Below are 26,806 nucleotides of genomic sequence, written 5' to 3'. Positions count from 1 at the left end.
TAAGATCTATTTGTCCTACCAATGGCAGATGAAGAAAATGTATGGAATCACCATTGGTACAAAAATGACAAAGTTCACATAAAATTCTTCCCTTTACCCATGCAAGGCACGTTACTTTTAACATAAAGAATTATTAATTGACAATTAAATTCCTTTGGCCTTTTAAATGCTTAACAATGCTTATCCAGTGCAATACGCTAAATTCTGGCTCAGCCAAAACAGACTCAGATATGACATAAACATGGTGCTTGAACATGTTATGTGCACGTGCACAATGAAATGAGCCAGCTACTACACAGCTTTGTTAATTTAAACTCTTTAGAACAACCAAAACGGCAAAGCATTGTGCTAAACTCTCAACTTGATCATTTCTGTATGTTGCTTTCAAAGCTTTTATGGCAGTTATAGTGAATAACCTTTTATTAAAATGAAATTGGAGAAGAGAAGAGAGACAGAGGAACAGGAAGACCTTTCTTTCTATACAGAGATGTTTTTGTAGTTGATCTTCATTAAAGCCTCCCTGAGGGTTTAAAAGCCCCACTAGAAAGCTTGACTGTAGCAGTTAAAGCGTGATGAGAAGAGCTGATGTGTATCTCTATGACCTCCTGAGCAGTCATCTGCCATTTTATGACAGCATATTACGTAATGAATTATTTAGCATTTCTTTATCTTCTAAATTTTCTTCATTCATTAATAATGAGGCTGATTTGAGTTTAACTGAGCAATCGTGTGGATTCCAGTCATCTGACAATGTTTTGGTTAATTCAATGCATAAATACCATCCTGTTCTCCAACCCCTAAGATTATTTTGGAAGTTTGTCCATTCCCTCAAATACGACCAACAGATGTGTTTACTAAATTAGCTTCTCTACAGGCAGCAGATATGAAATTAGTATGAAATTATATTTTGGGGTATTGTTTGGCTATGATGGCATTCATTAGGATAGGATTTTCAATTTAAACTGCTAGATTCATTTTATTAATAATACACTATTCAGGCATACCCATTTATTTATTATATGATATAAAACACAGCATTCAAAACAGTCACAACTTTTTTCAAAAAGTATTTAAAATATTCCAAGTGTCGCAAACTCAAACGATCGATTTATATGAAGAATAGACGCAAAAGTGATCACACTCAGCTGTAGATCCAGGGTACACAAAAACTGCCGCCAGAAGAAGCAATGATACGTCATCTTTGTGAAATAGCATCAGGCTTGTTCGATTTCATGTGGCGCCGCAAGAACTGGCAATCGTATGACATCACACTACTGTGAGAGTGATTCGACAGCTGACTCCTCCGTATGATTTTTTAAAATCCCTCTCGCTGTATTTTGAGGTCATCCGCCTGTTGGTTTCTCGCAGTGCCACATGAAGTCGAACAAGCCTTTTTTCTTGTGTTTCATGACCAATTGCATCATTACGTTAGCTAAGAATGTGAAGCGCTATTGGTTGTCATGACCGACTGCGTTATGCTCTAATGTGCCGATTTATGTTTGAATGACACCCGACTGTGCGTTGCATTCATGGATTTCTTTATATAAAGTAATCGAATGGTTTCAATTAACAAAGGTATGCAAAATGTTTGAAATGCTTTTATACTGTTGTTGTTTTTTTGTCAATTTATGCAATAAATACCTGTGACTGTACTTTTACTGCGTGTTGTGTTTCATATGGTTGAAAACTGGTTGGGTTCAGGGTTTACCGCATTTGAGGCGTCAAAATTGTGTCTACCGTGCCTAGTTTGCCACTTGAACAGTTTGAATGCATCTTCTTCGCTCTAGATGCGCGGAAAAAGCAAGCATTTGACGCGTGTTAGAGGCAAAATCCGCTTCTTGTGGAAGGGGCAAGTGCTATGTGGTTGTCTGTTTGCATTTATCGAAAGAGTTACCGGTTTGTATTTGGTAACCTTACTATAGGGGGAAAATAAACGGCGCGGGTCGATAAACGTCACGTGACTCAAAAGTGAAATGTGTATTTACAACTTACCAGGTTGCCAAATGTCCTCACTGACACTCTTCCAAGCAGGGTCCTTTTTATTGCTGTCTCTATAGAAATAAGAACTTGTGTAGCTCCGGGTGACTGTTTACGGACAATATCAAGCGTTCCTTCATGTTGAATGAGTGACTCCAGGCGGGGCTGCCGCCACAGCAGCAAACATGCTCCTGATTGGTTAACGCGGCGCAAAAATCCGCCAAAGTTCAAATTTTTCAACTTGGGCGTCAGCCGCAAATTTCCCAAAATGCACAAAAAGCACCATTCGCGCATACCGTGCCAGACGCTCAATTCGCACGAACTAGACGTGGGAATGGGGCGGAATTGTGTCTACCGCGCCGCGCCAAATGCCTCATCCGCGCCACGAGACCTAAAGACCTAAAATGTGACGTCTTCACATTGACTTAACATTAACTGGTGTAAACGCAGAATTACACGTACCTTGACGTAGTATTATGGTGTTTGCACAAACAAAGGTTTTTATATTTGGAGGATAGTATCATACATACTTAAATACATAAATACGTAAATTCTGGTGCTATAATTTAATTGGGAAGGTTGCACTCCTAACAGTGCTGATATTTAGTATGATTTTCTAATTTTCACCTCCACCTGTCTGTGTTCACTGAGGTCGGACTATGTGAGTGTGGAGGGGAAGCTGTGTTTGTCTCACTCCAGAGACAAAGATTGCTTTGAGCAGGAAGTGTCAATTCACTCCAGTTACATACAGTATTCTAATCTGAGCAATGATGGCAAACAGAGCTTGAAAATAGATGGGAAATGTGTCAAACCTCTTTTGCATTTTCTGTGTATAATGTACTGTACAGGGGCGTAGCGGGCATTTTAAAAGTGAGGGGGACAGGGACATGTATATGTACTGTATATAGTAAAGCAAAATAAAGTAAACTGTGACATATTATACCCACAAAGTATTTATACAGTGGTCTACAATTTATTCTTAAAGACAAGAAAATGGTCAGTAAAAGAAAGGAAATAATAAATATATTATATAAAAATTATGAGCAAAAGCCAAAGCTCAAATAGTTATAATATAACAAGCATACAAACAAACAGTACTTTTTATGTTTTTCATGTTGGTCTGTAGAAACATAATCAAATGTAAAAAAAATACTGTATGCATAGTCTATATTGTACAGCCTAAATTAACTATAGATTAATCCTTTTTGCAGTTACGAAAGTTAATTAATCAAGACAAATTAATGATTTTTCTTTGTCCGTTGTTTGATTAAGATTAGAAACAGGAGGCCTATATGAGAGTAAATGCACAGATTCACTAGGCTAGCCTACTATGTGTTTAATTTCTCAATTGCTTACATTTAACTTAAGGCATAGACTGTGTTTATGAGGATATACGCCATTTTTAGATAGTTTTACATAAATATGTGTGTTTAAGTGCAAGATAACATGAACTTAGCGTTTAAGCGCTGTCTGAAACATTAAGATGCAGATTTCCAGGCACATGCTTCCAGTTTTGGGGGTAACGCATTAGGGGCTTATTTACCGATAACTACCGGCTGCCTCTACATTATCCCTTACGTAATGCACGTACTTCTAATGCGTTACCCCCAAAACTGGAAGCATGTGCCTGGAAATCTGCATCTCTGTAGTTAGAGTTTTGCACATGTGACTCCGGTTGTGTCCACTGTCGTTTAGCAATCGGAAAAAAAAAACGGTATTATTGACTCTTCTAAGTTACAATAAAGTATTACGATATCCTTTGTCACCATAAGTCTACGACCGTGGTATAAATTCATGCTAATTGTCTATACCGCTGAACTAAGATGTCCAGGAATTACATTACTATAGGCAGGCTATAGGGAGGTAAGCCTGGACCTCTGATGATATTCCTTACTTTGATTAAGTTGTTGGATGGCATATGATTCGCTATACCAGGTTAGACGGTGCTAACTTGGACCTCTGGTCATAGTCTGAGATCTGTATTAAGTTGTACATAGGTAGTTGGCTGGGGTTGCGTAAGTATTTTTAATAAGGGCACGCCAGCATGGGGCAGTTGCTTCAACCATTTCCTCTGGTTACACGGATAGACTAATTATATAACCCTAACTAAGTTGGGTGTAATTGTGATTACTATAGGCAGGCTATAAGGAGATACGCCTGGAACTCTGTTTATTACCTCTACTTTGATTAAGTTGTTGTATAGTATATGATTCGCTATACCAAATTAGAAGGTGCTAGTTTGGACCTCTGATCATCTTATGGGTTTGTATCAAGTTGTATATAGATGGTTACAGTGGCCAATGTTGCCAGACCTCTGGTGTGGTCGAGTTTTATGTTTCAGAATCCGCACAACGGCTGGTGTGGGCGGATATGACATTGGTAATCAAATGAACGGGTTTAATGTAAACATGAGTAAATGGAATGATCAAATGTTTATCCAAATTCTATATTTATATCAATTTGATTCATATTACAATATGTCTTTATCTTTTTGGAGTCAGATGAAGCTACCTAAGTTGCGTAACGTTAAAACGTCATTGATAAGCTCCGGAAAAGACCGAACGCGCGACGATCCTTCTGCCATGATGTTTGGTTTCCACCATTGGGCCAACGGATGGATATATATTTTTATTTTTCCCCTTACACTCTTTCACTCTTTTGAAGCTCAAACAGACGCTCGTGCATGAAAGATGCTTGCTCACTTGTGATTGGGTTAATGATACTTCACTTAAATCTAAGCAACAAACAAAAATACATTGGCGGAATGGTGACAGGGAGTTAAAAACTGTGGGGGGCATGTCCCTCGTGTGATCTACGCCCATGGTAAATTACTTGATATTATGAATTGATATTAAGTACCACAGCATGATTGCTTGTAATATTTCTTAAAAAACACAATTTATAAAGGAGACAAACACATGAGAGGAAATACAGGAGATGGAAAGAAAAGCAGTGTATGAACATTTGACAGTTCTTTGTGACAGTGATATAGACAAGTAGGGGTTGTTAACAGCTTGAGTTGCACATCAAGAATGCATGAAAAGACAACAATGCTCTTTGTACTTATGCATGTTTTCTGCCTGTCATACCAGAGAGTTATTAATTGTGATCCTGCATTCTTGAAGAAAAGCATCATTCCGTTAAACACAAAGTATCCTGCAAACACACTCTCGGACAATTATATTAACCCAACTAATTGAGAAGTATGTCAGTTTGCCAGTGCAACCAAGTACAATTCATTATCCTGTGTCTCCTTAGTTAACTTTTCCTAACCTTTTTGTGTTCACAATAAATCCCGTTTTATTATAGTGTGATTCTCAGTTTGGGAGGTTGCGAGTCTGCCTTTTTGCCATCTCGCCTCAGTGCATGTATCTATGATGTTGCTGTTAAAATGATAAAAGGAAGGGAAATGTCAGAGGAAAATTAAAGTGATTTTATTACCATGGCAGCTGCTTTTATTTCTTGCAGACCTGACGGCTGTGAATGAGGGAACCTATATTAGCATAACAATCAATACCACCATGTAGAGGGAAATGGAACGAGGCAGATTTATTATTATTATTGTTTTAGATTGAGCATCAGGTTCGCCTATAGGAATTTTCCTGCTGGCTGTCTCTGTAGCAAAGGTAAAAGTCAATCTTAGCAAGTACATCGAAAAGAATATGCATGTACTTTTTATTTATTAACCTCTCTTACACACACACACACACACACACACACACACGCACACGTACACACACTTTCCTTAGTTTTTTTCTCCGATTCTTTTTCTCTGAAGAAGAAAAAATAGATATTCTATTTACAAAAATGTCTCATAAACCCATAACATACAACCCAATCTCAAGGCAAGTCGTGTTATAGTTATATTTAATTAATTTATTCATGTTCATGGAAATTTTCGTTTTTTTCTGTGCCATTAAAGGAATAGTCTACTCATTTTCAATATTAAAATATGTTATTACCTTAACTAAGAACTGTTGAATCATCCCTCTGTCATCTGTGTGTGTGCACGTAAGCGCTGGAGCGCGCTGCGACGCTAGGATAGCATTTAGCTTAGCCCCATTCATTCAATGGTACCATTTAGAGATAAAGTTAGAAGTGACCAAACACATCAACGTTTTTCCTATTTAAGACGAGTAGTTATACGAGCAAGTTTGGTGGTACAAAATAAAACATAGTGCTTTTCTAAGCGGATTTAAAAGAGTAACTATATTGTATGGCGTAATAGCACTTTTGGGAGTACTTCGACTCGCCTGAAAAGTCCGCTCCCCTTCTCACTCTCATAATGGGAGAGGGAGGGTGTTACTGCGCCGAGTCCAAGTACTCCCAAAAGTGCTATTACGCCATAAAATATAGTTACTCTTTTAAATCCGCTTAGAAAAGCGCTATGTTTTATTTTGTACCACCAAACTTGCTCGTATAACTACTCGTCTTAAATAGGAAAAACGTTGATGTGTTTGGTCACTTCTAACTTTATCTCTAAATGGTACCATTGAATGAATGGGGCTAAGCTAAATGCTATCATAGCGTCGCAGCGCGCTCCAGCGCTTACGTGCACACACACAGATGACAGAGGGATGATTCAACAGTTCTTAGTTAAGGTAATAACATATTTTAATATTGAAAATGAGTAGACTATTCCTTTAAGCATGAAAGTCTTTTTCGTGTCACAAATTTCTATAAAAAGTTTTCGTGTCCATCGCACAACTTTCTTTTTCATGTCATTTTATGTATTGTTTTCTCATTGTTTTTTTCCATATTTTATTACCAAAACAAGCTATAAAATAAGTTGAATCAACTACAAATCAATATGTTTATGTTTAATATGTGAATGTTTGATTAAGCTTTTATCAAATACACATCTTTCTATGTATGCCAAGCTCTATAATATTTGAATTTGATGGAGTAGGGAGGAGTCAAAAAGGTTGAGATCCATTTATTTTGTTATTCTGTATTCGCAAATATAAATATATGCCTAATTAGCCCTGTAAGAGTTAGAATTAGTCACATGTTAACCCCCTAAGGGTCTTTTTTCCTTTGACAGTTTTTAATAATTATTTGCATAATTAAGATCATAGGCTAATTACAACAATAGATGTTAATAAAAATATAATGCTTGACATGCGTAGCCTTTTGTTTACATAAGAAATACTATAATTGAATAAATAAAAGTAACATTAGTAATATTTCAGAAAATATGCAGTGATTCCCTAAAGCAGTGGTTCTCAAACTGGGGGCCGGGGAGCGAGATGGTGCCAGGGGGGCCCCAGTTTTATGACATTTTATAAAATACATTCATTTATAATGAATTCTGTGTAATTAAACCTAAAAAATAATAAGCCAACTACCCAACAGCACTACTACGTATAATTTAATATGTTTTGTTTAATTAAAATATTACATTTTAGAACTGTTTTTGTCATAAATTTTCTTTCGGGGGGCCGCGAAAGAATGCACTGTACACAAGGGGGGCCGCACCCTGAAAAAGTTTGAGAACCACTGCTCTAAAGAAATATCAATTTCTTTGTCTTGTTTTATATATAAATATGTAAATTAAATATAAATATATAAATATAAATATAAAAACATAAAAAAATATCTAAATGGACGTAGTGTTTGTGAAGAGCTGTCATGAAGCTTAAAGTAGGCGGTGCCTCCCGTCGCCATCTTGACCACGCGCCATCGCGCATCACTCATGGATAACCGAAAATGGGTAAAGAGGCGGGACATGCACTCTGAAAATGTCTGGGTTATTTTTTACCCATAATGGGTAAATATTGGACAGAACACGTGCCGAGTTAAAAATCACCCCGTGCTGGGTTATAAATTACCCAATGTTGGGTTGTTGTTATGCAACCATGGGGTATAATAACCCAGCAGTTTGGTTAAAATAACCCAGCATTGGGTAAATTTTAACCCAGCAGTGTGGTCTGTCCAATATTTACCCATTATAGGTCAAAAACAACCCAGCCATTTTTAGAGTATGGGTGAAGCTGAAGTGGCTGGTTGCTGAAACCACGCCCGCCTAGCTCGATTCCAGTGACAGCAGTGGCAGTTCACCTGTCACTCAAGTGGCCACACCCTTAATTATGCAGAACTTTAAGGCTTAATATAATTGAAACAAATGAGTTACAAAAAAAGTCACAGTTATCATAAAGGGCAAAATGAGCTATATATCAGAAGGTTGCTCCTCGGTGACTATGCACTAAACATGTAAATCAATACATGTCAAAGGCTATGAATAAACCTCCACATTAGAACAATATAAGGATGATTAAAAAATGACTTTGAAATAATTTAGGTGTGGACTAATTATTTTAATCTGCATAGGTACCAAATAGATGCTACACTAGTCTCACTCAAAAATGTGTCTAGGTCTTTCTTGCACTATTAGAAAAAAAATAAGCATGTGTGTGTACTGTAGGAGCATGTCTACAGCTGTCATTGCTGGGTTTGATGTTCGTGAGGTGACGTCCCCACTTCATCTCCCCTGTCACAATCCCATCTCTCCCGCTCGCTCACACATACTTTATTTTGTTTTAATGAGAGGAATATGTCCATCATGACTTATTTGATCCGCTCTCTTCTTTCTCTTTCATCACAACACTGATGCGCTCCTCTTGTCATTAGCTGAACATTCACTGTATGAGTGTTTGCCGTGAGACATATCAATAAGCATCAGATGTCCTGGTTTAGAGAATGTGGAATGTTAAATCCATCTGAAAAGCTACTGTATAACAGTGTCCAGTGGAATGTTTACTATCCTGAGTATTGCCAACTTTCTCAAGATATCATACACATTTTGGAGAGGTTTCCTGGACAGGGTTTAGATTAAGCCACAACATGGCCTTAGTTATTTTAGGACATTCTAGTAGTTTTTCCAAACATACCCTACAGAAAACATTCCCTTAGGCACGGGCCTGTTGATACTGTAGTCCTAGAGGGTTATTGTACTGTAGAGTTTTATTTAAACTCTTAATCAAACACAAAACTTTTTGTTTCTTTCTGTTGTCCATATGTTTGCGTGTACTGTATGTGTGTGAGTGTTTGTTTCAGGGGTCCTGGAGGACATAAGCTGAAAAGATAGAACAGAAAAGGCTTTTCACAGCTACTGATAAGTGAAGGGAGTTCGTCACATGATTCGCAAAGCACAAAGAGCTGCAAATGGAAAGGGAATGATATCAAAGGGGAAAGGTAAGCATGTCTGTCTATCCATTTTTGTGTGTTTGTGTGTGTGTGTGTGTGTGTGTGTGTGTGTGTGCGTGTGTGTGTGCATGTTTCTGTCATTTACTGTAGTTTTTATCACACTGATGTAAATTCAAGTGTTTGTTTTTAAAATAAGTTTGTTTTTAGTTAGTTATTAAATGCTATAAAAACAATGATGTGATGTCATGATTGACAGCTGTGATATGCACATTCTGCGAGGGCGTGGCCTTGATTTCGCAGCTTTACTTCCTGCTCACCAGAGTCCTGCACGGGTCCATTTTTGGAGACCCGCTTCCGCCCGTACCCGCTCACGCATAAATCGCACACACTTAAATTATTCCAATTAAAGTGCTTTATTTTTTATCTCGTACCGCTCTCAACATCACAGCAGGATCATGAATGGGCTAATGAAACAGGCTAAAGTGCACTTTACCTACCATCACAACACAGTCTCACACCCTATTCGTCACATACTGCCGTTTGGTCATGACCCCCTCACGTCCATAGCGGACGTTGAGGGTACCCCCTATTCGTCGCTTGAAAACGTAGAGGGTCGTCCTATAGATTTGAATGCAAACCCCTCATCTTTGAATTTTGACGAAATGGGTTTATCGGTTTGCCTGCGCAATATGGTTTTAGGCGATTGATTTTATGCTGCAAATGTGCATTTTGCACAAGCGTGCGGCGCATAAACGGTTACAATCATTATTGATGCGGTGACCAAACATTTTCGTGGAGCGGAAAGCCTTCTGAATCGGTGTATCACGACTTTTCTCTCTCTTTTTATATAGATATATTTGGTATACAATAAAATGACATATTTACAGGGCTGTATTTGCTGTGTGTTTAAAACATGCCTTAATTAACGTAGATATTTTATTATTTTCGATCACGCACAGTTGGTCATTCCCCCTCACGTCTATAAGCTGACGTTGAGGGTACCCCCCAATTCGTCGCTTGACAACGTAGAAGGGTCGTCCGATATTTGAATCCAAATCCCTCATCTTTGGATTTTGACGTAATGGGGGTATTCATGCCTGCGCTGCAAAGTATGTTTTAGGCGATTGATTTTATTGTTCAAATGTGTATTTTGCAGTAGCGTGCGGCTGTTAATTCATTGGTGCGGTCACTACATTTTCGTGGGGCAGAATCCCTTGTCTGAAGCGGGATCACGAATTTCTCTCTCTTTAAGTTTCTCTTTAAATATATATTGTTCTACATTAAAATGACATGTTTACAGGACTGTATATTTGCTGTATGTTTAATTAAGATATACCCAAGGCAGTTCGTGTAATTTAATCGATTCGTGTCCATGGACACGATTTTCCCCTTTTTTCGTGCCAGTCAGAACGACTTTCAATCTAATGTATTTCAATAGGAAGTATTTTTCGTGCCTGCACCACGTTTTTTTGTCCTATTATTTTTTTCGTGTTTATAAGCACGAATTTAATCTAATGTATCGCAATAGTATATACCAGGGATTGTTTTACTTTATTTGTCATTAATTGATTACACTTTAAGCGCTACTTTACTCAACATTTAATCAGGAGATGTTTATCCTATAATATTGATTTTTTTTGATCGGTTTCGTGTGTCAAATACAAGAATTAATACTACAGTACCCATGAGCCTTATCGACATCTACTATGGTGAAGGCACCAGCTAAAACTACATGTGGGCCCGCTGCAGATCACAATATTTTCTCAACACATGAATACTAACGTGTGCTTGATAATTCAACAATACGATGTTATGGCCATCAATTTTGATTGTTTCTACTTTGATTGTAAAAAAAATAATAAGTCAGTTTCGGACGCCTGCATTTCCCAGAATCCTCTCTGCCTTCGTTGCTATGGAATCTGAGCCAGTCCTCTTTGCTATTGGGTGATTTCTTCTTCGGTACTCGTAATTGACAGGGATTCTCTCATACGCGAAAATCATTGTCCAGGTAAGTCACGATGCTTTCGTTTAAAGTTCACTATTTGTTTAAATGTTATAATTCACGCCTTTCTTTTGGCATTACGCTGACATTGCCATAGCCGTACGAAAATTAACCATGTTTTTGTGGTAAAAGTGTAGTAACTACGGTTTGTGTATCGATTATTTGCAAAATGGTTTTACTAAACCAAACATGGTTTAACTTTTTTTTTTCAAATTCATGGTTCTTTCTTAACTTGCAACCTATCTCTATATATACTGCATCTGTTGTACCTGTCTGTCCAGCTGTGTGTTTGTCTTTCTGTCTTTGTCTGCTTTGCAATGGCCACCAGATATACCCCTCACAAACAGGATCCCCACTACCAAGAGGGGAGGCTCATGGCTCTTGAGCTGAACCATGACCACATTCTAGCTGAAGCCAAGGTTAGAGTTTTTATTTACCTGTTAGTTTATACTTAAACATAATGGATGTGTGACAACTTAAAATAAAAATGATAAATATGGAAAAGAGATGAGTGTTGAAGATTTAATACGGTATATTGTAATAGCAACTTATTTAGCAACTAACATCCTATAATGTTCCGTGGCATGTTTTAATAAGGTAATATATTTTGGAAAAGAGAGGTTTCATCCCCTGAGTTTCAGAGACTTGGAGAATCTATGCCAAGGCTCATTTAGGTGTTTCAATACTTATGCTGTGTTTCCTTTTAGTTGTTGCATGTCTTTCACGTCCTGTACCTTTATTAGTCTTACAAGAAATATTCACTTCAACACACACAGAGCAGCTGTGGAGACGAAACGTTTATGCCCTAGAAGAGACCCTTCACAGACCTCTAACAGGATCTTTGTTGGCTGGGGCAAGCCGAGGGGGAGGCAAGGAGGGTTACGCCAAGCCTCAGCTACAGGGTATATCTGAATTATTTCAGATTTGTAGGAATTGAAATGTAAATGGTGGACCAAATCAAATTACGGAATAACATTGTAATTGTATTTGAGTATTAACAGTTTAAAACATTTAAATATGACAAAACACATAAGAAATAGAGTATAACACTTAAGTATACTATCATGTCAAGTACTTCGTTATGTCTTTACCAAACCCTTAACAGAAATACATCTGATTTCATAAACAGTTCTGTATATATGTTGAAAAATATCATGTATGTAGTGATAGCCTAACCTGTTCTGTGTACTGTTACAGTGACTTTTACAGGTTGAGTGCTTCCTGTCATCCATTGTGGAGTTTCCACTTAACTGTACCCTCAGCAAAACTAAATCCTCATGAGGAATTTGGTAAATCGCATTGATTAATTTGAGTTTAATTTTATTTAGTCAATAATATTAAACTTTAATTACTTAAAGTATGCTTGCTAAGAATTAATGCACAGTGCCCTGCTTTATGGTTTAAGATGCATGTTTTTGGGGGGGATTTGAGAAACCAGATAAAAACACATTTAAGAGAAAATTAAATCTAGGACCTTCTTGCTGTGAGGTGATAGTGCTAAACATTGAGCCACTATGCAATCCTATACAAAAAAAATCAAACCTAGAATCCAACTAAATCTTGAATAGTTTGGTTTAGTGTATTATTTTTATATGAGTTATTCACCTAGAATAATGTTAATTTATTTTTCTCCCTAGGTGCAGAGAGTGGTTCTGTGGGGACCGTGATGTATTACGTCACAAAAAACAGCCACTCCACAATAGGGAATGTGTAATTAATAGTTTTTTTGTAGCCATCCGTCCAACCAAATGCATCATTAAAGGGGAAGATGGATATTGCACTCAACACAAGGTATGTTCTCAAAAAAGCCCTAATTTTGATGTTTTTATGTGTCTGCAGCCAGTAACAGGTAATCTAAACTAGTGGTTTTCTTTCTTTTTGGCAGTCGGCAAGATGACATACCACTGTTGTAAACGCACAAACGTAATAATGCTTTCAGGCAAACCAATCATTTTAATTACCATCAATGGTAAAACCAATTCACAGTTTAGATTTCCATTTTAGATTTGATGTTTTTCACACTATGTTTTGATGTTTTCAATGCTGTGGCATTGTACTTTCCAGTAGAGTCAAAGTGCATTGTATAGCACATTACAATCCAAGTAGGGCATCGTGAGCAAGGCCTGTTGTGGGAGTCTAAATGGGGGTCAACTGCATGCAATTTATGTTTAGTTATTATTTATTTATTTTGTGATTTTAGATATGTTCATCATTCATCAGTTCTCACTTCCCTGGACTTCAACCTGGCTACACACATGGTATCGTTATTAATCGAAACAAAGACAGATATCTTTATATTTTTGTTCTCTGCAGACAAACAAAAAATGTTAGCTGTTGCAAAGCAATTTGGTGAGTTAGCAAATGATACTACTCGAGAAGTTAGGCAGAAGGAGTGCTATACTGGGATTATAGAAACTTATAAGATGTCTCTTAAACATTCACAATGTGCAGAATGAACTAACTGTTTTAAAATAGTATGTGGTAAATGTTTTTTTTCCAAGGGCGTTTTGACTTGCCTCAGCCACTGTATGTCTGTTAAACATGCAAACAGCAAAGGACCCCAGACCTGAAAGACCTTCTGAGGAGTGGATATTGGCCAGCTTCAATAAACAACACCACACTTTACACACTGGACCTCCTGATCTCCTTTCAAGAACTCAAGGTCATCTCTCCAAGATTTTCCAGACAAGCCTTCGCAAAGCTGCTGGAGCATCGCACGAAGTGTGGAGGAAGAGTAAGTGTAAATGTTATCATTTTATTCAAAACTCCATAAGCAGACAATATCACAATTACTGTTTCATTCTATATATCTTCCAGTTTGGATATATCAACGGCGATGCACTGCAATGCAGCTTCTTGGAGTTTTCATACGCTTCATTTGAATCAGACCAGCTCTGGTGTGGTGCTCCTTTCACCTGCCCAGCCTGAACGCTAGAATTGTTGGCTGCTTCAGCAGATCGAAACAGAAAGCTATATCGCTTTTGCCGAAACAGAAGGTGGTCTTTATTCCAGTATTTTTATTGGTTTATTTATTTACTTTAATTGATGGATTTCCTATTTTTCTTTCTTAGCTCTGGTGTTCCTGTTTTTTGTTTTCTTTTTTGAGGGGCCTTTTGTGGCTGAAGACAGTGCGGTGTCTAGATTTGTCAACACCATACAAAAAGCACTGAAAATGCAAGTTTTAATCATAACTTGACAAAATAGTTGTTACACAAAAAATCTTGTTCGGAGTTGATTTCTACTTTTGCCTACCAAGTACTCCTAAATCAAATTAGGAATAAATGCCATATACTGTATTGTATGACACCATCACTTTAATTTGATTTGTTGTGTTTGTTGTGTGTTTCATAGACTGTGGCTTGCAAATATTGGCCATACTTGAAGAAAGTTGCTAGTGTCCTTCCTGATCTTCAGGAGCTGACCTCAATGAAACCTTTCCTTAATGTCATGCATGCTTGAGCCACGCTACAACGTGTGAGGTATGTATAATATTTTTGCTTCATACGTACATGTGTAATGTACATTCATAAGAAATAGAAGTTAATGGCTTGACTACACTATTTAGATTCTTTTTGGCATAACCATTTCTTGTACAGGTTGTAAAAGCCCTTTGAGGACAAATGTGATATTGGGCTATATAAATAAAATGTATTTGAATTGAATTAGTCTTGAATTCTTAAATTAGTCTTCCACCATTTATTCACAGATTAAATGAAGTGGTAGGAACCAGGAAGGAACAGGGACAACCACCGGTGAGTGGAGCAAGTGAACAGCTACCTTTCACGTTGTGCCCGTACAACCAAATATATGTCCAAAGCAGGTGATCAGAGTGTTTGTAAGATTTTTGCATACTTTTTATATTGAGCATCATACCCTCATTATTTTCTTTCAACAGCACCGGTGGACATGCTTACATTGCATGCAATGGGCTGGAACCATAAAAAAAGTATCTCTCTACATCAGGCACTTTCCACAATATATGTGAAAGTAAGTTTTTTTTTTATATATATATAAATGTTTTGTGTGTCTTTTAGTTGTTGTGTGCATTTTGCCTGATGTTAATTGTACAATGTACAACAATCCTGATTATTGAATAACAGACATCCAGCACGAGACTGCAAGGCTAGCAGAACTAAAAACAAAGCTACATTGCAAAGATGAAGTGCCGTCACAATGGCTTTCTGATGTGAAAGAATGGGCAGCTGGTGGTAAGCGAGACCAATATTCTTCCCACTACTATCTGAATTTTTCAGTTTGATATTAAACAAGTGCCAAATATGGTAGGCTTATCATCTATTTCTTAACCTCCTAAGACAGGGGTGTCCAAAGTCGGTCCTGGAGGGCCTGTGTCCTGCAGAGTTTAGCTAAAACTTCCCTCAACACACCTGCCTCAAAGTATCTAGTCTGCCTAGTAAGACCTTGATTAGCTGGATCAGGTGTGTTTGATTAGGGTTGGAATAAAACTCTGCAGAGACACCGGCCCTCCAGGAGCAGGAGTGGACAAAGCTTCCTCCCCTAAATGGATCTTTCAGTTACCTCTTTGTCAATCTAAATTGTAATTTTTGCATAAAATTCAATTGCTGCTTTCCCTTTTGCTTGTAACATTTTTTTCTTGGTGAACAGTTCACAAACCCCTGTACATGTCTTTCTACACAGCAGCATGCTTCGCCACCGCCTTCGAAGTAAGCTGGCAGAGGACAAAAAGCTCCTTCTTCAGGAGATACAGAAATACAATGATCTTGTACTAGACTCTGCCACAAACATCATTGACCTAGCTTTGGTGGAGCATTCCCTCACTGGAGAGAGCAGTGTGTCTCAGATATGGCCGTGTGACCTTAATGGCAGTGGTATGTCAAGAATTTATTTACAGTTTTGCTTTATAGAGTATTCTGAACAAAAGCATGCAACATAGTCAGTGTTAAAATATTCATTTAATTTATTGGTGTTTGCTTATTATGTATCAGTTTGTAAAAAGTATGCATAATGCTATTATGCAATATTGTCTCAAATTAACATATAACTGTTATTGATTCTTAGCAAACATTTCAGTCAAGAAACGATTGCATGACCAAGTGATGTTGACAATGTGACTGCAAGAGGAAAGGGGCATTGTGGTGTTGGAGATGGCACAAGACTACACATGTGTGCAGAGCCTGGCAGTGGCTCTCAAGAACAAGATGGCTGAGGAGGGTAAGTTAAATAAAAATCCTGTCCATTCAAAGTTTGAATAAAGAAGTCACCCTCAGTCTCTGAACTTGGATGGAGTAGAACGGTTATTGCTCTGTTTACCATGGTCATTTGGCTTGTACATAATAAAATAGGCATTATAGTTGTTCACAACAAATACGGCTTTGCTAGACTGTGATTTAGGTAGTACTAGTTAAACACAGTTAAATATTTAACACAATGCCAGTTTCTTTAACTCACAAAAGTGTTAAAGGGGTCACATTACGACATTTTTTATTGTGTAAAATAAATGTTTGGTGTCCCCAGATTACAAATGTGAAGTTTTAGCTTAAAGTACACCACAGATAATTTATTATAGCATGTTAAAATTGCCACTTTGTAAGTGCGAGCAAAAACATGCCATTTTGGAGTGTGTGCTTTAAAGGAAACAGTCAACATCTAAACCTGGGTTAAGAAAATAACACATAACACAGAGATGGTGATAGAGAGAATAAAGTAAAAGATTGCAGATCTTCATCAGTGTTACTTTTTAACACACTTTAATATTGGGACTATATATATATATATATATATATATATATATATATATATATATATATATATATATATATATATATATATATATATATATATATATATATATATATATATATATATATATATATATATATATATATATATATATATATAACCCAGCAGTGTTAGTTTAACTAGGGTTGAAGGACAACAAACACAAAAAGTTTATAAAAGTTCATTACAGTTAAAATCGAAGCATTAAAAATGAGTTTAAATAATTTAGTTTCACTAAATGACAGGGGACCAGCCCAAACGGAAGACTGAAATGTGTGGGTGGACTGTAATTGCATCTCTAACTGTACGTTCACAACGCTGATGGAGACTGCTAAAAAAAACACTCTGGCTGCCCTGCAAACAACGCTATAGAAAAAGAGTAGCGGACACTCGAATACGTTCTACAGAATCCTTTTCCACCTTCTGATTGGTTGCCGCCGAATGTTTTCTCTGACTTCCGGCCACATTAACGCTCTCGTCGGTGGCGGTGTGAACGCATAGTAAGGAAACTGGCATTATTAACTCTGTCAATTAACTCCAACTCTGAACAACAATTTACTCTGAATATGTTAAATTTACTCTTTAGGTGTTCAATTCAAGTCAGAAATGTTTAAAACTGAAATTTTTACTGTCCAATTTTGCTGTGTACTTAAGCACAACTATATTGAAGATGAAAACGGTTAACCAAAAGGACCTATCAGACATTGGCTGAAACACAAAATGTGTTTTTTTTCTGGTTTTGGTCTTTCTGCATTAAATTACCTCAGTGATCCATCATGTTGCCTCGGTTTATATAGAATCATCTAGCCGGGTACCATTGCAACAATGCACAGAAAAATGACAGCCATTCTTGTATGTAGATTTAAATGGGTGAAATTGTTTTATTCTATTGAAGTTTTTTGGCCTCAAAAAGCAAAGTTAATATCAAGTTAGTTTGTCTTTAATGTAATCTCATTTGTATTTTAGACAAGGGAAATGAAGGAGTTTGCTGTCTCTTAAGAAGAAGATCGTCAGTGGTGTCAGAAGGGTTGCAAGTCGTCCTTCAACAATACAAGACTGCATTAGGTCTTGAGGTCTCTGTCCTTCTACATGTTGAAGAAGAAGATCAAAGTGACCTCAGCAGTCCAGATACCAGCGAGGATGAAAACATAATTTAGGTATTTTATTTATTTATTTATTTATTTGTATGTATGTTTGTTCTCAAAAATTGACCAGAGGCTATTCCATCAAAGTGGATAAAGGAAAAGATTTTTGATAAGTCTCACAAATTTAAGTGGGAGTTCTGTTCCATTACTGTGGCTTAAGCCCAGTTCAGATCAAAGATTCACAACAAGACCAAGCTGTTTTAAAAGTTACAGGGGGAAGTTGCAGCAACATGAACTGGCTCATCTCAGCTCTACTCAAGCCAGCTAATGGGGTTGCTGCAACACAGCTTGTCAATTCGCCAGCTTCTGGTTTTAGAAGGTTTCAACACACAGTCAGCTTGTAACAGAGTCAACTGGTCAAGTGACTATTCAACTAAGTCAACTATTGGCTGGTTCAAGTTTTGGACGAAAGAAAGTGGGGAACAATTCGTTTATTTGTTTGAGGAACAGCTGTGTCTGTTTGACTAAAAACGTTAAATGTACTTAACTCTTCAGGGCACCTTATGTGCACGAGCACACTATATACCTATTCTGGCTCGGTTAAAGTCAACATGGACTTGTAATTGCTATATTACACTGACTTTAACTGTAGGCTCAAGCCATTTCACTGACAATGTTAATTTAAGCAAGGCTTTTTCAAGTGAGCACAGCTTTCCTTAGCTGCATTGATGGAATTTCCCCATTATTTTTACATGAAATCACATTTTTGTGTAATTAATAATGCTTTACACACCTAAAACAGCTGAACTTAACATTCTTTTTCTACCTCTTGCTTTCCCAGATAGAAACTGCACAAAGGACTGCGTTTAAGGAAATGGACTTGGCATATATCTGTGTAGTGTTAGTATGCTAACTACATTATTATCTGTATGCATCCTATATTGTTGAAATGTTCAACCTGTGTCTAGATTATCAAGCATGTTATTTAGCACGTTGATGCTCCTTAAATATGCACAAACATCTCAATATAGGTGTAACAATCGTATGATATTATCAGATGTAATAATTGAACTGATGTTATATTTGGCTAGTGTATTCATAATTTGTGTTTTTAAAGTTGCTAATGGGCATTGTTAGCCACATCACAAACTCAATGTTAAAACACTGCTTTTTGTGCTTTATTGTGTTTATGTACTTGCATTGGTGCAGTAATATCGATGTTATGCAGTAAGGTCATTGGTGTGTTTTACAATGGCTTTGAACAGAGCTCAACCAATCAGAATAATCATTGATAATAAAGTAAAAGTTTTATAACGGGTAAGTTGGTATGAAATATTGTAAGCACATTCATCAGGATGACTTTGCTGACCTTTTGACCTTTATTACCACATTTAGGCCAAACTGTGAAAACTCTACTTGATTGAGTGTATTATAGGATATAACTGTTGTGCACCATTGAAGATAAACATCATAAATTCTTTCTTAAAGATGGATAATTTGTTGGCCATGTGTCTGTCACTATCAGTTCTGTTCTTATAAGCACACTGTACATTAAGCACTATAGTATGCAAAAGAAAAATACACTACATTTATATTTTATGATTATACTTATATTGTGTATTACTACATTTGATAGATAACTTTATTCCCCTGTTCTGCTGGTTGTTTTCAAGTGTACTTAACAGTTTAGTGTTATTAAATTCAGCCTTATGGCTTGATTGACAAATTTGCATTTCATGTATTTTCACTGCTTTTATTGTGAAAGACAAAAAATAAAGTGTTTCTAAACATGAACATATTATGTTTTTACTTGTTCATACATTGTTAGTTAAAAACAAAATGTGATTATGCGTATTTATATGGGCGATCTTGGTTAATTTGACAACAGACTGCATTATACAATAAATGCATTACTTTAAAGCAGGGGTGGGCATTCCTGGTCCTGGAGGGCTACTGTCCTGCAAAGTTTAGCGCCAACCTTAATCAAACCTTTGATTGCAGCCTTTGATTAGGGTTTTTCAGGTGTGTTTGATTATGGTTGGAGCTAAACTTTGCAGGACAGTAGCCCTCCAGGACCAGGAATGCCCACTCCTGCTTTAATGCATGCATTGGTCTCCAACAAGGTTGCCTTGTGAATTGTCAAAGCACACTCTACTAATAGCCTGTTTTTAATTAATTTATTAAACAGGACTATTTATTTATTACATATTTTTATATTAGCTTGGCTTCTTTTATGTACGTTAACATTTTAAACTATTATAAAACATTAACAAGTAAAATAAAATAAAAATCAAGTAATACAAAAAAGTTTTTAGTAGACTATTTTAAAAAAAGTGGCCCTGCAGAATTGTTTTATCCATTGTGGTAGCCCTTGCTCACAAAAAGGTTGGGGACCCATGCTTTAAGGCAGGGGTCAACAATCCTGCTCCTGATGGCTCGGTGTCTCTGCAGAGTTTAGCCCCAACCCTAATCAAACACACCTGAAGGGCTGGAGCTAAACTCTGCAAAGACACTAGCCCTCCAGGAGCAAGACTGGTGACGCTTCCTTTAAGGCATATATTTTACTTATCTTCAAACCGCTTGCTTTTGCTTATATTTGATGATGTAATGATTCTAGCAGAAGTGTTCTAGCAGTGGTAGAGCTCAAACTAGATCAGTAGGACCCACAGCTCTGCATATTTTGTATGTTTTCCTTAACTGACACACCCAGAACCCAGATTTGTAAATGGATCTCTCCCTTAATGATGATCTAAATCAGATAAGGGAGACATGCAAAATGTGCAGAGGAGTGGATCACCTGGGTTTCAGATCATCAGCTCTGAGATTATGGAGAGATCCATAAACAGAAATTGGTTTGTCAGTTAAGATAGACCTAGAAATTATGCATAGCCGTGGGTCACCTGGGACAAGATTGAAAACCACTGGTTAAGGCAGACAACATAGATCTTGGATGTCATTATCCAAATAAGGTAATAATTCAGGCCATGTCAAATAGTTTCTTTTCAAAGGATTCTGTGAAGCTATGCATGCAAAGTCATGTCCAAGAAATTATGAGAATTAAAACTTTGTCACACGACTAAACATATTGAAGAACTCAAACTAATTTGGGCACTATTTCTACATAAAATAACTAAATAAAAATGAAGCTTTGTGTTTATTTGTGTATATAATAGGCCTTCGAAGTGCTCTCTGAACTAGGCCAGGGACAGCTTGAATCAGTGAAATGAGGAAAAAAAAACATTTTATTATAGAGCTATACCAAATGCATCCTTGGAAAGGTCTTGACCTGGGGAGTAACATATGTGAGTGTAAAGATTCTACATGACTCATGCTTTCTAAATTCTGACCCTTGAACCTTAACATTTTACCATTGTTGAAAGCTTATAATCCAGCAACAAGAATGTCTACAGATGTGAGACCAATAGTTATACACAGTTCTGGACCTCACTTATCACATGAGTATAGTCACTAATGGACACCATCCAAAAGTGCAGTACAAATAGCCCATAAGCAATTTTCACCCATTTAACAATTAGACTTTTAAAATCTGACAACACTAATGTTTTCCCCACCCCTTAAAACCCCTAGAAGTACCATCAGTTTTATATTACCACTTTCTAAATATGGTGAATATACCAATGTATTTAAAGACTACAATTCCCAGCAGAGACACGCCCTTGAACTTTTTACTAAGCATGCAAATCGGTGTCCATATTTGAAGTTCTTCAGACTTGAATTAGGGTTAGGGCTATAAAATGTATTTATACTATGCGTTTCAATAACCTACTACAGGTAAAACATACATATACTATATAGCGAGGACGACAGTTTATTGGTGATATTGTAGAGCGTTCAGCCTTCTCCAATGTGCTTATAAACTACAACATCCAGAGTAACGCGCCATAGAGCTTCGTACAAAGCGTACAAATCAGCCATAATACTTGTAGTTCTTCCGGTTTTCAAAGCGTGAATATGGTTATACAGATTTACTATTTATAAATCATCGATATTTTAGTTTGAACAGCCGAAACATAAATTATTATTTTGTATTTACATGTTCATGTTGAAAAACACGGCAGTATGTCAGTTCATTCGGGGTAGTTTAGCTAGTAGCCTACGAACTGAATTCAAGGTCAATGTCGGCGGGTGTACTGTACACTTCAAATAGCGATCTTATATTAAACAGTAAATACTTTCAAAAGCTGCAATGTCTACTCTCCAGACAAAGACTTTCAGTTCACAATAGTTGTTAACTAGTGACAAAAACGGTTTAATGCTAGTATATAATAGTGATTCAGATAAGTGGCCTATATTTATAAGTATTATCTCTAATTGGCATTTCAAAACCATCCACTTAAAACAACCTAAGGCAAAGTTATTTCTTTGTTCTACTTTTTCATAACCATGTCACCGTCATATTGTGTTTGGAATTAATATGATGTATGGAATAGTAAAAACAAAAAGGATTATCTTTTGCAATATTTGTGGCTCTTCACAAAGATACAGGTAAAAGAGACCAAACGCTTATTTATTGCTTAGTTATTTACTAGAAGCTTAAAGAGTGATCAAACAAATGCATTATTGAGATGCACAACAAATTTAAATGATGCAGCCTTTGGCAAATTGACCACATGTAGGTGCAGAGAAATGCATGATATATAAAGGAATCCTCAATTGGAGTCTAAACACTGGTGGTGGTGGTGATGAAGAGGTGAATAGCAATGCTCAAGCTCCTGGTGAATAAAGAATAAAGAAACTCCATGCGTCACATTTCTTGAATTTCTTGAACATTTCCACCTTTTACCACTACAGAAGGAAAATATGACTTCAAATGCAGCACAGAAAAATGTAATAAATAGTCAGAAACCAAAATGGAATTTTAGTGTAATACAATTTTTATTTAATTATTTTAATTAATTTGGAGAGAATCCTTTGGCTGCCAGGGATGGGTCCAAATCTCATCACTAAAACAGAAGAGAAAGTGTGGAGCACAAATTATAACATGTCTTTTATAAATATAAGTTTCTTTTTTGTCATTTGTGAAACAGTTCAGATAAGAAAATTATTGTAGCCAAATAAAAAACAAACAAAGTTAAAGTGAATAAATAAATAAATAAATGATGCATGCATTAATTGATAAAGCAAGCAAACAGAAGATTACATACCATACTGGACAGGGCTCCCAGTCCACCAAAATGTCTGCTTTGCCCTATTAAGGAAACAACAAAACAAAAAAGCAAACAGATGAATTTCATTTTTAGCATGATGTTTAGATTATGTTTGGCTATAGGCATTAAGTTTAACTAACACAGTGGGTCACTGTTGATATTTACAGCATCTGATCATGGATTTTTCTGTTCCTTCTTAGCCTGCAATTCAAAAAGACTAAAAACAGAAAGTATCTACCTAACAATTATGATGTCAATGTTATTTATTACCCACAAGGAAGTATTTGAATCCTATATTAGACTCTGCATATGGTCTACACTATGCATTTCTTTTATGACTGTCTAACCTTTGTGACTGTTGTAAGTAGTTAGAAAAATAAGCAATAGAACTATAACAAATAACCAGGGGTAAAATAGCAATGTCAACACACTGATAAAAGCATCAATGTTTACGTACACTTACTCCTTTTAAGCTTTTTTCTTATCAGGCATAAGCTTTGGTCCACCTGTAGGATAAAAGATTACAGTCCAGTCATATATCCACTAAGAAAAAACTCATTAATAAAAAGACGACAAAATGCTTAGTTGTAATGTGTGTCTGGTACTAAACATGGGCATCAGAAACAAAAAAATGTGGGTGGGTCTAAAATATTTACTGGGGTAGATACCATTTTCTTGTATTCTGGTGCATTTTAATATTAAAAAAATGCTTTTATAACCTAAAAGCTTTGTTTAGCGTGTTGTGGAAGTGCATCATGCAAAGTAGTAAAAACAAAAACAAAATGGAGTTTAATTTATAGGGACTCTAAATTAGACAAGTGAAACGGATTTGAGGAAGCAGCAACTAAAATGTGGAACGCAGTTGAATTTATTAAGGCATTACTCTAGTGCAGTGTTCTTCAACCCTGGTCCTGGAGGACCTCCTTCCAGAATGTTTTAGATGTCTCCTTAATCAACACACCTGTTTTAACTTATCAGCTTGTTAGGAAGACATTCTGGAAGGAGGCTGATGAGTTGGTTCAGGTGTTTTAAATATGGAGACATCTAAAACTTTCTGGAAGGGGGTCCTCCAGGAGCAGGGTTGAAGAACACTGCTCTAGTGGAATAGACTTGATTGCCGGTGCCCTGACAAGTGAAAAGACTAAAGGTACATTCACATAAGCGATTTTGTCGCTCGTCTCTTCAAGAGGTCGTTTGGGGGTGTTTCTAAATCTGGTTGTCATAAACAAATGAGTAACATCCACTCCAGTAACTGATAAGAGACGGATGACATGAACTCCACTGCTTCGCTCTCACTGGTAGTTGCTCCAGAAAATCACTCATCATTTGCACAAAGTTAAGCTGCATTCAGACTAGCAGTAGCAGTGCGACGCGATTTCATTTATTTCAATGGAAGCTTGGTGACTTCTGGCGACACGACTGACAATGACCGTTGGCTTCTGAATGGGTGTGTCAAATTTGAGACAAGGTTGAGAAAAGTTTAACTTTATACAAATGATGAGCTACTTTCTGAAGTGACTACCAATGAGAGCAAAGCAGTTGAGTTCCTGTCATCCATCTGTAATCAGTTACTGGAGTGGACGTTAATCATTTGTTTATGACAACTAGATTTAGATACTCCCCTAACGACCTATTTGAAAGAGACGAGCGGCACAGTAACAAAGTCACACGTAATATGTATGAGGCTTTAAACTTTTCTTAAATTTGTCGTTCGGCTGGACATGCCCAATCTGGTCGCCAAAGGTCACTGTCACTCGTGTCATCGAGCTGGCATTGAAATTAATGAGATCGCGTCTCTCTGCGCTAGTCACTGCTAGTCTGAATGCAGCTATATGCACTAAGATTAAGATGCATTCTAGTCGATCGGATTACAAGTGGACTAGACTAAACACAGGTTTAAACAGTGTTCAAAACGTTTTGGGCTCATCCACTTTCGACCACATTCAGAGGTAGGCTTTCATTTTGTGAGCATGTAAAAGTTGTGCAAGCTTATTTCATCAATGGCTCTGAAATATCAGAGAAAGCTCTTACATAAACATGTACAAAACACTGTGCAGCATGTTTACTAACACCACAAGCAGCGACTTTGACATAATATTAGTTTGCGTCAATTTAAACCCGCCAATTCTCCCGCTCACTTTTAAACGAAAGCAGAGGGACTCGGTCAGTTTCTCACAGTAATTAGGATGAAGTGGTCGAAAGTGGACAAAACAGATCAAGTCAACTCAAGGTTTATTTATATAGCACAGATTTAACACAAGTGTAGTGTGTTAATCCATCTGTAAAACAGATACATTTAAATACCACCAATAATTGAAGAGTTTGGTTCCAAAACGCAATAAATCCATTTTGACAAATTTTGGTAAAAACGTGTTTTCTATACCAAGAAAGTGACAAGATGAAAACAACTATTTTCTGTTACAAACTTTCACATAGCATCTTTAGGTTATAAAAACATAAAAAATTCAAATCCATAAGTTGATTTTCAAAGATTTATTATAAAAACGGATTATTTTTTCCACAAAATGCAATAAATCCATGACAAGTTTTTATTCAAAATGCTATAAATCTATTGAATCAATAGCCTATATAAATGTGCATTCATCTTTGCCATGTTATATTCATTTAGTTGACTAGTTGTACACACTAATTAAAAATATAAACATTAATGTCATTAATCAAAACACTTACTTTGTCATATTAAGGTCACTGTCATTGCGGTTACTTGACGTCCTCGCTTAACGTCTTTCACAGAGATCAGCTGTAAAATGTTTTTGGTCCTGCTCGATTTTCGTTGACTTTGAGTAAAATAATGTAAAGTTTTTCATAAGATCCTCTGGGGTCAATGTGTTAGCATGAGAAGCTTGATGCTGTCGGGAGAACAAGCACCCCTCTCCCGAGTGCCTCTCAGGGAAAATATTAGATGCTGATGGCTTACGTTTCTTTCCCATCACAGAAAACCATCACAGGTTTAGCGATGCAATTAAAGTATTATTTTGTTTTGTTTGTTGATCACGAAGTACAAAGTAGATGAGGAAACTAGGACTCCGTGGACTCAGCGCGTCCGCCATTGTTTGTTTACATTGCGTGACTGGTGGGCTGTAATATCAGAAATGGATTTATTGCGTTCTGTAAAAAAGGAGCAGTGGCGTTTATCGCATTTTGGGAAAAAAGGGAGAAAAGATGACAGAATAACACGGCGGATATTGGATTTTGCGTAAAATTAATTATTTACTTTTAACTACTGACCTGATATAATACTGATTTTGGCAGTAACTCATTTTTTTCAAAAATGGCGTTTATCGCGTTTTGGAACCAAACTCTTCAATTACTCTACAAACATTATTTACATACCTGGCTTTTTCTTTTTGTGACAGAGTGCAAGATTTGTGACTGTGGCTGACCATGTGTAGACACCTGTGGGTTTGAAGAAAGAAAATTACTCATTAACCAAATAAACCTTTAACTTCTTATTTCAAATACTGGACAATCACAACATCACTGTGCTGCAGTACATGTATAAGTGTGAAGTACATGTATAGTTATTGTGATTTAAAGTTTTAAGTTAAGTGTTTATAAACAAGGACATTAAGGATCTACTGTATACATGATACTTAACATCTTCTGTAACTGTTTTTTTTTTTTAAATAGCCTTTTGTTATGGGTGATCT

At 36.7% G+C, this 26,806-nt stretch overlaps 2 long non-coding RNA genes across 3 annotated transcripts in view; one reads left to right on the top strand and one right to left on the bottom strand.

The window, feature by feature from the left end:
- LOC141363413 (uncharacterized) overlaps positions 1-26,806 on the top strand; it is a 418,471-nt gene that overhangs the window by 371,917 nt on the left and 19,748 nt on the right. The gene's annotated exons all lie outside the window — the stretch shown is intronic.
- Positions 22,845-23,586, bottom strand: LOC141363409 (uncharacterized). Of its 2 annotated transcripts, XR_012368915.1 has the most exons (3): positions 23,276-23,586; positions 23,133-23,176; positions 22,845-22,931 (listed from the first exon to the last, which is right to left on the bottom strand). It is a non-coding gene; the product is annotated as an uncharacterized lncRNA (long non-coding RNA). The 2 variants fall into 2 exon arrangements; XR_012368914.1 differs by having other exon boundaries at positions 23,133-23,586.

Source organism: Misgurnus anguillicaudatus, unplaced genomic scaffold (genome assembly GCF_027580225.2).
Source record: "Misgurnus anguillicaudatus unplaced genomic scaffold, ASM2758022v2 HiC_scaffold_34, whole genome shotgun sequence".
NCBI lineage: Eukaryota > Metazoa > Chordata > Actinopteri > Cypriniformes > Cobitidae > Misgurnus > Misgurnus anguillicaudatus.
The sequence above is the reverse complement of the archived record's forward strand: the minus strand, read 5'-3'. Positions and strand labels throughout refer to the sequence as shown.